The sequence below is a fragment of the Cebidichthys violaceus genome, unplaced genomic scaffold (assembly GCF_023349555.1).
Source record: "Cebidichthys violaceus isolate CVI_PGR_0920_01 unplaced genomic scaffold, fCebVio1.0.p SCAF_15, whole genome shotgun sequence".
Taxonomy (NCBI): domain Eukaryota; kingdom Metazoa; phylum Chordata; class Actinopteri; order Perciformes; family Stichaeidae; genus Cebidichthys; species Cebidichthys violaceus.
In genome coordinates, this window is record NW_027176318.1 from 9,365,718 (window position 1) to 9,377,549 (window position 11,832).

The following is an 11,832-nucleotide window of genomic DNA, read 5'->3' on the forward strand; positions in this document are numbered from 1 at the left end:
TGTACACTCGGAGCCTTGTAGTGGTGTGATGTAATTGTTTTGCTCCGAGACCTTTCACGTCGTGTGCGCTGAAAACAAAGGCTGTATTCATGATCTTTACAACTCTAAACCTTTTAAGCTCGCAGTTAAAGAGCTTAAAACACGATTGTTTAGCTAACAAATTAATGAGTCTTGAAGAAAGGCTCAAAGTAACAGAACAGTAATTACTTGAATACAACTCGCGTATCAGCGGTCAAAAGGGTGTTGTGGGCCTGTAACGCCGGCAGTAAACAAGAGACTCCAATTTTCACTGTACTTACAAGAGCTCTGGGAAAGGCTTGTACGCGAGCATTTACAAGGGACAAATAGTGGTAATGCCCTCTAATGCTGATGGTTGACTCTCTGCAGGCGGTCTCACAATTCTCAGGTGGGCCTTCCTAAAGCACTAGCTGAATTAAGTGGATGTGGCTTCGGGATTTTTTTTAAGTGCGACACAGCATACAGGCCGCTGGTCTACCGTGACATTACTTGGTTGTTAAGTGTTCTTTAGCGGATTACAGCAGGCTTTGGCATGTTTCTGACGAAGCAGAATGGGGCCATCAAAACCAGTTGGCCTGATAGTGGACGGAGAAGTGATAGATTCTGTTTCTGTTAATTTGATTCAAGCTGACTCCTCTGGGGGAAACAGCAGACAGTGAAATGTCCAAGTGGGCATCAGGGATGGTTTTAGAGACAATAGATGGGTAGCCAGGCGTTAGGGAGCATAAAATGGAAGCTGTGTGGTTGTGTTTGGTCCACGGCGAGTGTGACGGAAACTGTTCCACATATAAAGCCTCGAGGCCCATTACCGTACATCTGTAAGGCACATTTTGCCAAACACAGCTGTATTTCCATCAATGAAAAATAATGAGGGTGCACCGATCTGATACACCGGATCAGTATCAGCGGCAGTATAGACCTTATAAAGACGACTAGACATAACCATTTCAGATTAGGTACAATGTCTTTGTCAGTGTAAGTGTTTCTGCTGCTAGGAGTTAAATTCATTCAGTACTGGTGGGCTGCCACCGCTATCACTGGCCTCATGGTACTTATCCATCCAGTGAGGTACACAGATTTTAAATTTGGGAAGAAGAGAGCACTGGTATCATATTGGCAGAAACCTTGATTTAAGATATTGGAAGAGGAAAAATGGGTTTGGTGCATCCCTACAAAACAAAAGAGTGTTTTTAATCCAATGTTTAATCTAATGAAACACTGTTTTTCTTCTTTTAGTTGTTCTCTGGTTTCTGGATAAAACCTGTCACACAGCCAACAACCTTAAACCATTTCCTGACAGAAAAAAATAAACCTTGTTCCATGTTTGCCAGGCACAAAAGTCAGAGTGAGAGCAAATAAGAGAATAAAGCAAAAGAAAAGGACCGGCTTTAGAAATGCTCGGCTTCAGTAGCAAGCTAGCTGGACTGTAACTTAGGGCTATGGATTTTAATCCGTGAGTCGATAAAGGTCAGTGCTCGAAAGGGCTTTATTCCTCAGCTCCACATCAAAGTGTAAATCCGCTGATTGCAGGCCCTGAATGGGAAGACAACAAGGCTCCATTTGTGGTCCGTTTCTATGGCTCAGTGTGTGTAAGACCCCGTGTGCGCGGACCCATAATACAGGGGGTTTCTATCAGGGGCCCCCTAGATCAATGGGCCGCGTGACCTTTGCATTGTGCTGCCGGCTTGGCCCGTGATGTCATGCCATCTATCCAGTGCTCCACTTAAAGGGACGAAAGAAAAGCAAGGCAAAGTCCCACACCTTCCTCCCACTGAGCCACAGAAAAGACAGCATGAAAGGCATCATCTGCAAATGTATCCACCTGAAACAGGATTTACTCCCCTCAAAAACACACCTTCACAGATTAGCGAGCCCCACCGAAAAGTGCGTAGGTGTTACAAATGAGGTGCCTGCTGGTTAAATGCTCTACGTTATCTAACGGCAACTGAATGTTTTTTGCTGAATCACTACTTGAATGCACGTTTGCTGACGTTGACAAAAGTCTTGTCGGCTGATTCAGATGAGCCCTACCACTTCTGGAGAGTTGTTCTGCGTTGATCTATGGCTATTGAAATTAAACATGGTGCGGCGGAGACTTTGGGCCAAGAGACAAGAGAAGCCCTCTCATTGTTCCCGAGTGAAAGGTCCTCTTTATAGTGAGGAGAGACGATGGCAGCTGGTAGGTTCTTCCCTCTATAGAAGATAGAGCACTTTCACAGAGTTGTGGAGTGCATTTGAATGGAAATCTAAAGAGGTAGGCGTGAACCATTTGTTTTGCTATGTTTGTGTTTGCTGTCAACATGTCTGTCTGTGTTGTGGGGCGGCCCCTTTTTACTGCACAAAGTGGCTAACTCCCCCCCCCCAACCTACACGACCCCACCGACTCACCATCTCCCCCCCGCCCCAAAAAAACCCAGACATAATCACGGGGGAGGAATAGTAGCCCCAAAAAGAGAGTGCCGGAGCCATCTTTGTCATGGCGACAGATGTTGTAATTGCCAACTGATGGATCACTTGTCAAGGACGTCATTAGGATTTTGGTGGCCCGGGCCCGTTGCTAGTAGAGAAGGGGTTAAAGGAAGGACTGGGAAAAGATGGAGCTGGCTTAGGCGGGAATGGATGGCAGACCAGGTCACATCTATCAGCCCTTTGACTGCAGCCATGGAGGTTAATAATGCGATTGGCCACGCATTAGAGGAGACACCACCGAGGATAAAAGAATCTCTACTTCTGCCTCTTTGTGATGGTATGAAAAGTTTCAAGGAAGCGGTGTATAAACAAATCAAGCCTTTTATGGTTCTCTAGAAAGCCTGTATACAAGTGCTGCAAACAACAGATTGTGATCTGGTGATTTTAATGAAAAAACTAGGAAATATTTCATTTTTTTTAACCCTTATTCCTCCAAAACTAGGGCTGCTTTCTTTTCTGAATCTCATCTCATTGTAAAAGATAGCGGGGGCCCCCCTCAGAGAGCCGGACGAGTCTTCTGAGGGGCCCGATCCTTGAGAGAGGCTCTATTCTCTGGTGGCACATTCAAGGTCATTTAAGCAAGTGTCCCCATGTCCTGCAGAGTGTCACTCTGCACCAAAGTAAATTGTCAGTTTGTTTATACGTGCCATTTGATTGCGTAAGGCACCCTCCAATGCACACACATACACCCACGCACACATATACGCACACACCAAAAGCTCCCCAGAGGTCAATTAGTACAGACAAGGGGCTTTCAGACAAAGGGTGCTAGTGGCCCAGAGCAGCCAAGGGAACCACATAATTAACAGTTATAAAGTACTTTACTCTGTTAATTTAATTAGTTAATCCTTTTATCAGTGATTCTTTGTTGAAGGCAGTCATTACAGGGCTCCTCTTCCAGTGTTAGGGCAGCAGGGCTGGTAATGGAGCTTCAGAAGTGATCCGATCCGCGATGGCTACAAAGACACTCAAGTGTGCTGTGAGAATTACACACACACACACACACACACACACACACACACACACACACACACACACACACACACACACACACACACACACACACACACACACACACACACACACACACCACTTGTGAAGTTTGTGGACGACGTACTCAAATAATGACATCAAGGACATGTTAATTTTCCTCATTAACCTGGAATCTTGGCTTCGGTACGGCGTAGAGACGCTTCGGCCAATCAGTGTTTGAGACAATTTGTTCCTATTTATACTTTTGATGGAACAACCACTCAAGAAGAAACGAGACAGACGTGAACAGATCAAATGCATCGGAGCATATGAAATCCCAGGTTTCTGGTCTCTTATTAAAAGGCTATGTTTGAAGTCAAACGATCATTTTCATGTGCTGCCAAGTCTCATCCCTTTGTCCCTTTTCTGGAACGCCACCCCCTCTGCCCAAGACCCATATCTGTATTCGCACACCGGAAATTATTCAAATGAGCCGAGCTTGCCATCGCATTTATTTTACAGCACCACTTGAAGCGTTAACAATAATGCGCATGTAATCCTATGTGATGTAGCTGCACACGGCGTCACGTCTTTTCAGGTGCGGCACCTTTGAACATCAAATCTTTTCGGAAAATGTTTTAATAATTAGCTCCGGCGCCCCCTGTCGGGCGGTGAACCCGGCAGCCCGGGTTCAAGGGGAGCCGCTAGACGGACACCCTCTGGCCTTTGCCTCGCTGTACTTACACAAGCATTTAACTCGCACCTTAAGATAGAAAAACACACACGTTCAACATCAGATCACTCCCTGAAATATGCACAGAAAAAAAAAAAAAAAAAAAAAAGTCATCAACAGGCGCTGTGTGTGCCCAGCGTCATCCCCGATTCGACATTAAAGTGGTACACAAGGTCCTGCTGATTGCTACAAGCCTTACAGTCACAGCATAACACCATTACAGATGAATGTGCTGGCCTGAAGATAGATTTCATAGCTACAATATGTCTGGCACACAGTTTGTAACACCTTCATATTTGCTACGGTACATTTTATTGACATAACACAAGCAGCGAATGAGTGCTGTAATGCGTGTGTGTAGTAAGATTATTCACTTATTACTATCCAAAGTTATGTGTTTCTGTATGAATGCTGTAATTGCTGTGGGATGTTTCGAGCGCAGGAGGTCAGTGCCAAGAAATGGAGTGTATAGTTTGCAATCAAACAAAAAAACTCCTCATCTGACCAGATGGCTGATTGTTTACTTGTGTGAAGGGAAAAAAAAAAAAGCACATATCTGATTGCAATCACTCGCAGCCATCGTAGGTTCAGTAGGCAAGAGTTGGGAAATCATGACGACGTAGATGCGGAAACACCTGTTAGTTACCGTTCGTGTTAATCTGGATCATGTGCATCTTCCCCGGCATGTCAAGATGAAGTCGTGTCATTCTAACACAGGAGAATTAGCCCCTGGTTAATTAAATGCACCTGCTGGAGCATCCCCCAGCGCCATCCGGCCCTTTATCCTCGGTTTAACAAAACTGACAAACATCACACACACACACACACACACACACACACACACACACACACACACACACACACACACACACACACACACACACACACACACACACACACACACACACACACACACACACAAAAAGAATTTTCTATGTTCCTTCAGCTGTTCTGCCGTTTTGTGTTGATAACACACAAAGACAAATGAAGTTACTCCCTGTTGGTACAAAAGATCTGAATTATTAATAAGGCCGCGCACACCTGAATGTTTCATGTTCACTTTGTGGGAAAAGATGATTCAGGTCTGAAGAGAGGTGGAACATAACTAAAGTACTCATGTGGACATTAAGTACATGTTACTTTATACTTCTACTCAACCACATTTCAGAGGGAAATATTGTACTTTTTATTCCACATTTATTTTACAGCTATAGCTACTGGTTACCTTGAAGAATATTATTAAACACACAAAACATGTGATGTTTATGAAATATAAGACACTGTTACAGATTAAACTAGGGGTCATATGCCTGGGTTATAAATACTTTTACTTTTGATAATACTCCTGTACTTTTACTTTAGAATTCTGAATGGGGGACTTTTAATCGTAACGGAGGATTTTTACGAGATTGAATTACTACTTTTATGTAAAAAATAGATATGAATTGGTTTTAGACCACTGTGTCTGAATGTATATTAAATATGTCTATAAAATATTCATTAGAATTGGTAATCTTACCCAAATAAACTGCTAAAGACAATGTAATCCAAGCTATATAACATGACTTCAGGCTATAGGATGAAGTTTACAAACTCCCCCAACCGTGAAAAAATGGCTCCCCTATAATTTCTGGCAGTCTTTGATGGGGATTTGTGCCCAAATGAAAATGCATCCGAAATGAGCAGCCCTCTGCGGCCCCCACAGTGTGCAAAGATGGCATACAGCAATAATCTTAAAAAATGTAATTAAACACAGATAAGATTAATACAATCAGGGAGAGATGATTGAAAGATGCTGTTGTTGTGTAGGAGGGTGGTGAGGCCCCCGGGCCCCTGGGCCCCAAAACGAGGCGGCTAGCTGTGGGGAAGGGGGCCCTTCGCACTGGGATTAGCTTAGCCAGGTGGGGGAGCTCCGTGGTTGGAGCATTTAAATTAGCGGTGAGATGACAACCCCCATTAGGAGGGATTAAAGGCCTGCTGGCAGGCAGAAATGCAATGGCACTGGCAGGGGCATCCGTCACACAAAACCCAAGGCGATGTGGCACAAGTCAGTCACTTGGAAGCCGTTGACGTTCTCATCACGGTCACGTATGACGGGGTAATGGAATTACATCAAATGTATGTTCACTTTAGATTTGAATGTACTTAAGTTCATGGTCTTGTAGCGTCATATAGAGATGCAGAATAACGTTCCGGTTAATAGGCAGAAGGTAAACATAAATTCATCTTAAAGGTGCATTGTCTTCTTTTTTATAGTATTACAGAACAGTAGCGGTGGTTGACCTGAGGCAGTTCAAAGTCGTCTTCTGATTAGATAGTAACTTTGTCTTGTGATCTTGCCTCATAGTTTCATCCTGGGAAGAAAAAAAAATGTTTTATGGATAAAGAAATTATACAGCTTCCCTTTTCATGGTTCCATTTCAAACGTGAGAGATATAGTTTCCCAACTATGCAGCCCGTCTCAAAGTTAATTCAAAAGGACAGCAGCCAGGTTCAGGGGTGAGATTGTGCAGAAGCACAATCACCGTGGAGGTCCCTGCAGAGAATCTGTCCGTCGGTGGGATTGTGCTAACGTCAAAAAGCTGCACGAGGAATTACTGGCTTACCGCCACCTGACAATGGCACTTTTTGTTCCCCGATGCACTCCTGAGTTCTGGAGGCAGAGGGAAACAAAACAAAAACCAACAATCCGATTAAAACAATCTCCTTGTGTCCTGATTTGCATACATTTACATGAGAATGGCCCTCTGTGATTAAACAGTGGTAGGTGAGTCCGGCGCTCTATGTGGTGTTATGGCCAGAAGGAAGCCCACAATGCACTGCGCCGCGCCGCACGCCACGAGCGGGGGAATCTTCCCTGCCTTGTTCGGCCTGCGCTGCTCGTCGTAAATGTGTCATCCCTCTCACGGCAGCTTACAAACCAGAACTTTTAAAGCCCACCACCTGCTGGAATAAGAACTGGGATCAGTGTGGGATGAGAGGATCGTATCTCTATGCAAACGAACCGATGACAAGTTCCAGATCGACACAATGGAAGGGAAGAAAACAGAACACCAAGCGGCGTAGGGACCCTCCCTCTTAAATATGCACTTATAAGATTTATGATTGAGCATTTCATGGTGTCAGCAAATTCCCTTGTGTGATAAACATACAGATATCGTATGTATTTAGCTTATTAGTGAGTTGAGGGCTGCAAAACAAACAATGACAGGCACTGCGAGGGTGTCAATAACAGCTTGAGATGGCGGAAGGGTAAAAAAAAAAAAAAAAAAACGGAGATGACAAAAAATAGGAACCGTAGACAGACAACGTCAGATGTCACCGTTTGGTATTTCTACAAAGCTCCAGAGAGGGAAGCTAGCCCGGAGCCATCTCGGTGTTTGAGACGAATGAAGTGAGAGAGTGTGAGCTCCTGTGCCAACCTGGGCCTTCTCTCTTCTCTCTACAGAACGCAGAGCTCTCCAGCGGCAACAAGAAATCAAACAATTAGCAGGAGGGAAATAAAAGGTCCTTTTTCGCCCTCCGGCACTTGTAAACACGGTAGCAGTGTTTGGAAAACGCTGCCGTCATCATGCAAAGTTCTGTTTCCTGCTGTATCTACAAGTCCTGCGATAAAAACAAAAAGAAATATATTGATTCCAAGGGTGTGAACTGTAAATGATGTATACATATTTGGAGGAAAGGTGTTAGATTGGCAATATAAAATTATCCCAATGTGCTTATTTATAACTGCTACACTAATTGGAATTAATCATTTACATATTCAATATGGATATAATTGCCATGTAAGAATATTTGACAATGATTTTCCTTTTCGTCCTTAAGTTTGTCTTCTTGATGTCACACAGCCTTGTGTAGTTAAACAATAACTGAAGCTAAATATTGACCCAGTCTTAATAGTTAAATCTACAGATATATATATATATATATATATATATATATATATATATATATATTAATTTGGACGGATTCCGACAAAATTCACAAATAAATAAAATCTTGAAAACTAAACATTTAGTGACTTCAGCTGAATTGTTTATTGTACTTATACTCAGCCAACTGGGTATTGCGGCTACATTTAGAGCAACATGAAGTGGCTTTAAAGCGCAGAGCGAGAACATGAATCTCCCCATATCGCAGCAGAGTTGAACGTGCTCTCTAAGTGGAATTCTTAACTATGGGACCCCTTCACAGCGAGGAGTTTCTGTTTACATAAAAGAGCCGGCCAAGGTCTGGGACATTGCACTCGGGACCGGGGCATCCCAGTCCTCTAAATGGAAAGGAGAAAACATGGACATTAATGTGGAAGCAGAAAACAAGGAACATGTGTTTTCTTCCTGAGATGAAAGTTTCCAGGCTGGTTTGTTTTAAGTGAATTGAGAGGTACTTAAATGTAGGACAATGTGCAGGACCTGATGTTTGGAATTTTTCTTTTCATATATGTTGATGTTAATTCCTTACTTTTAAGTACTTATGGTTGTTTTAACTGTATCCAATTGTGTTTAATTGTTCCATTAAAAAGGAGCTGTTCATTAATTTATTAACTATGCATTAAGTGAAGAGTTTAAATTATTTAACAGTATACATATTAAATATGTAACCTGTAAAATCCTGGGTGTTAATATTCAAAATAGAATTAGAAGATTAAAATGCAAACTATACATGTGATGTAGTATATATGACATGGTGCAATTTAAAATTAAATGCAATTTTGCATAAATAAACTCTACACATGATTGAAATGAATGCTTCTTGTTATTCAGAGTGTTGAGACAATATTCTTGAATTCACTTTTCTTTATACTATAAAACATCACTGTGCTGCGACTTGAAAAATATTACACAGAAACGTCAGTAAAGATAAACTTTTTAACCAATTTGGAAGTGTTAGAAATGTATATTTAATTTGTGTTAGCTATTCGAGATTTACATGAATGACTTTCAATCTGGAAGCATTAATATTGGCATTACAGTGTAAAAGTATTAAATTAGGTTAAAGGGTCATTTTAAATGAAGGTAGACTACAGAGCCAAATGCTTATGGGGGGATTTGAATGACACATGTGACAGTGGAGCTGATGAACTGGTATTGAACAAAAGGATTAGAGCGTGTATGTCCAGTCTGAAACGGTAGAAGCACCACTGACTCTTTCTATTTCTAAAAGGCCTTTAAATGATGGCGGTGAAGCTCACTTACTGGTCCTGGCTGAATAGTGCTGACCTTCAGCAACACTGACAGGGACTTATTTGCTCAAAAGACATAGAGAATAATTTATGATTAAAAAGGATATGCTTTAAAATCTGAGAGTTTCATCTCATTTCAAAATTGAAGCATGTTTTGTGACAGTTTGGAAATACTTCATGATTTGCAACTTGATGTGCAGAACTCTATATTGATGACCACACTCAATATTATACAGTATGAGGACAACATGTGTCATATCCTAACATATGATAACCACTGAGCCACTGGATAAATGAAAATATGTGGTAATTTCATAGTGGCATTAATTGCTACTATTTTTGTTAAACTTCTTATTTAATGTCATACCTTGAATATCCACTTTTCTTTGAGTGGAAGCGCTCATACTTCAGAGAGTCCATAGAGCCACTGGAGTCCAATGTTGGCCTGACCTGTCCACATTTCCCCCAGCCTGTCTCTGTGCTCCCAACATCCCTCTAAGTAGTGCTTTACACTCGGGCACCCTCTGGGTCTACGGGGGCCAATTTGATAGAGATGGATGCGCTGGTACTCTACTGCCCTCCAATGGCAGCTGCCACACACACACACACACACACACACACACACACACACACACACACACACACACACACACACACACACACACACACACACACACACACACACACACACACACACACACACACACACACACACACACACAAATACAGCGCCACTCCACTCTGCCTGCCAGTGCTGGGCAGTTAGCGCTCAGCACTGAGAGGATGGACTGGAGACCAGGAGACTGACCAAACCTGGGGCCAAAGGAGAAAGGCCTCCACACAGGAAGACTAGTTCAAGCAGATGATACCATGCAGGAGAGGCGTGTAGTGGAGGGCTGTGAACAGGTGTACAGGAGCACGCTTGTGTGATGGATGCTAAGGCCTGCCGCGGCTTCCTCCTGCATTCACGACTGCCAATGCTTACGGCTTGGAAATGCAATACAGTTATTCATTTTTACTCCTTTACTTTTCAAGCTCACATGAAAGACAGCACACAGATATACACGCGCACAAGCGAAGAATGCACACATATAGTTCATAGAGATAAATGTAGACGGTGTACTGAGGCCCAGATGGCTCAGTCACAATGGCGGTGCAGGGCAGCCTTTGATGGGTGTGAGTGATTGATTTCAGGCTTGACTGGCTCTGATAGAGTCACCTCAGGAGGCGCCTGGCAACCACAGGCCCACGCCAGAGCCTTTCGGCAAGAAACAAGATGGAACTGAAATTTGCTAGATGCCCAGCAGCTTCATTCGCGTCCCCATAGAAGTCCAATACATTCGGAGTACTTACGACCACTGGAATTGGATAGATTTTGTCACTGGCTTCAGCTTTCAATAGCAAAGCGGTTTACAGTGGAGTAATGGTCATTCAATATGTCACAGCATGTTACTCTCAACACAAAACATGTCTATTTTCATTTTTTTTTCTTAACTCTCCCCCCCCTTTATGCTTTGGAAAGTGTAAATGTGACTGTGAAATCATGATTAACTATCAAATCCACAAATAAAGCACTATTTGAGAGTTATGAAGTCCTCACAGAATAATCCCAGTTCCTTTTTATATCCATATGGCTTTTCCTTTGTTTCTTTATGCTCTGTTGAAACGCTATAATTTGCCCCGCATGACGATATTGAGCGATAGCTGTAATGGAATATGACTATCATCTTGGGGTGACATTTTCAGCACTGCCACTGTGCTGCGACTGACTCCGCTGAGCTCACCGGGCAGGAGGGCACCGCGTTCTTGAGGATGTATTTGCCCCGGAGTCATCTCAGTTACCCTTCTACACTACGACATGATTTGACAATCAATTAACCGTCCCCTCGCTAAACGAGACTCCTCGATTCTAATTCCCTCGATACTAAAAAAAAAAAAAAAAAGCAGTCGGTACATGATGTCAGCGTCAGCTCCTCTGGCAGACAAGTCAGGGTGGAAAAGGATGGTTTTATTTAAAAAAAAAAAAACAATAAAAGTGTTCCTAATAAACACTTTTTTTATTACAACTGGCATGTTAGTAGCCGAGATGATTGCTTCAAGGATCTGTTTTTTTGCCTTCATTAATTTCCTTGAGTCGGAAAGACTCTTTGACAATAACAATCTGAAGAAACGTGAGCCCAAATGTGATTCCTTCTAATTGAACTATTTGAATGCTGCCATGGAGGCTGGGGACTGTGGAGGGTCGGGTCAAAGGTTGCAACGAGGAATGTGCGCCGAAAATGAAAACGGCCAATAAAAGTGAAAAATCGGTTTAAATGTGCAGTTATGTTTGTATTTCCAATCACAACGCTTAATTGCTTTAACTAAATAAATCACACTCTGATTCGCCATGGCAATAGCATTACCATGGTAATAATTACTACTGTGATGACATTGACATCAGGCAGGTACACTTTGC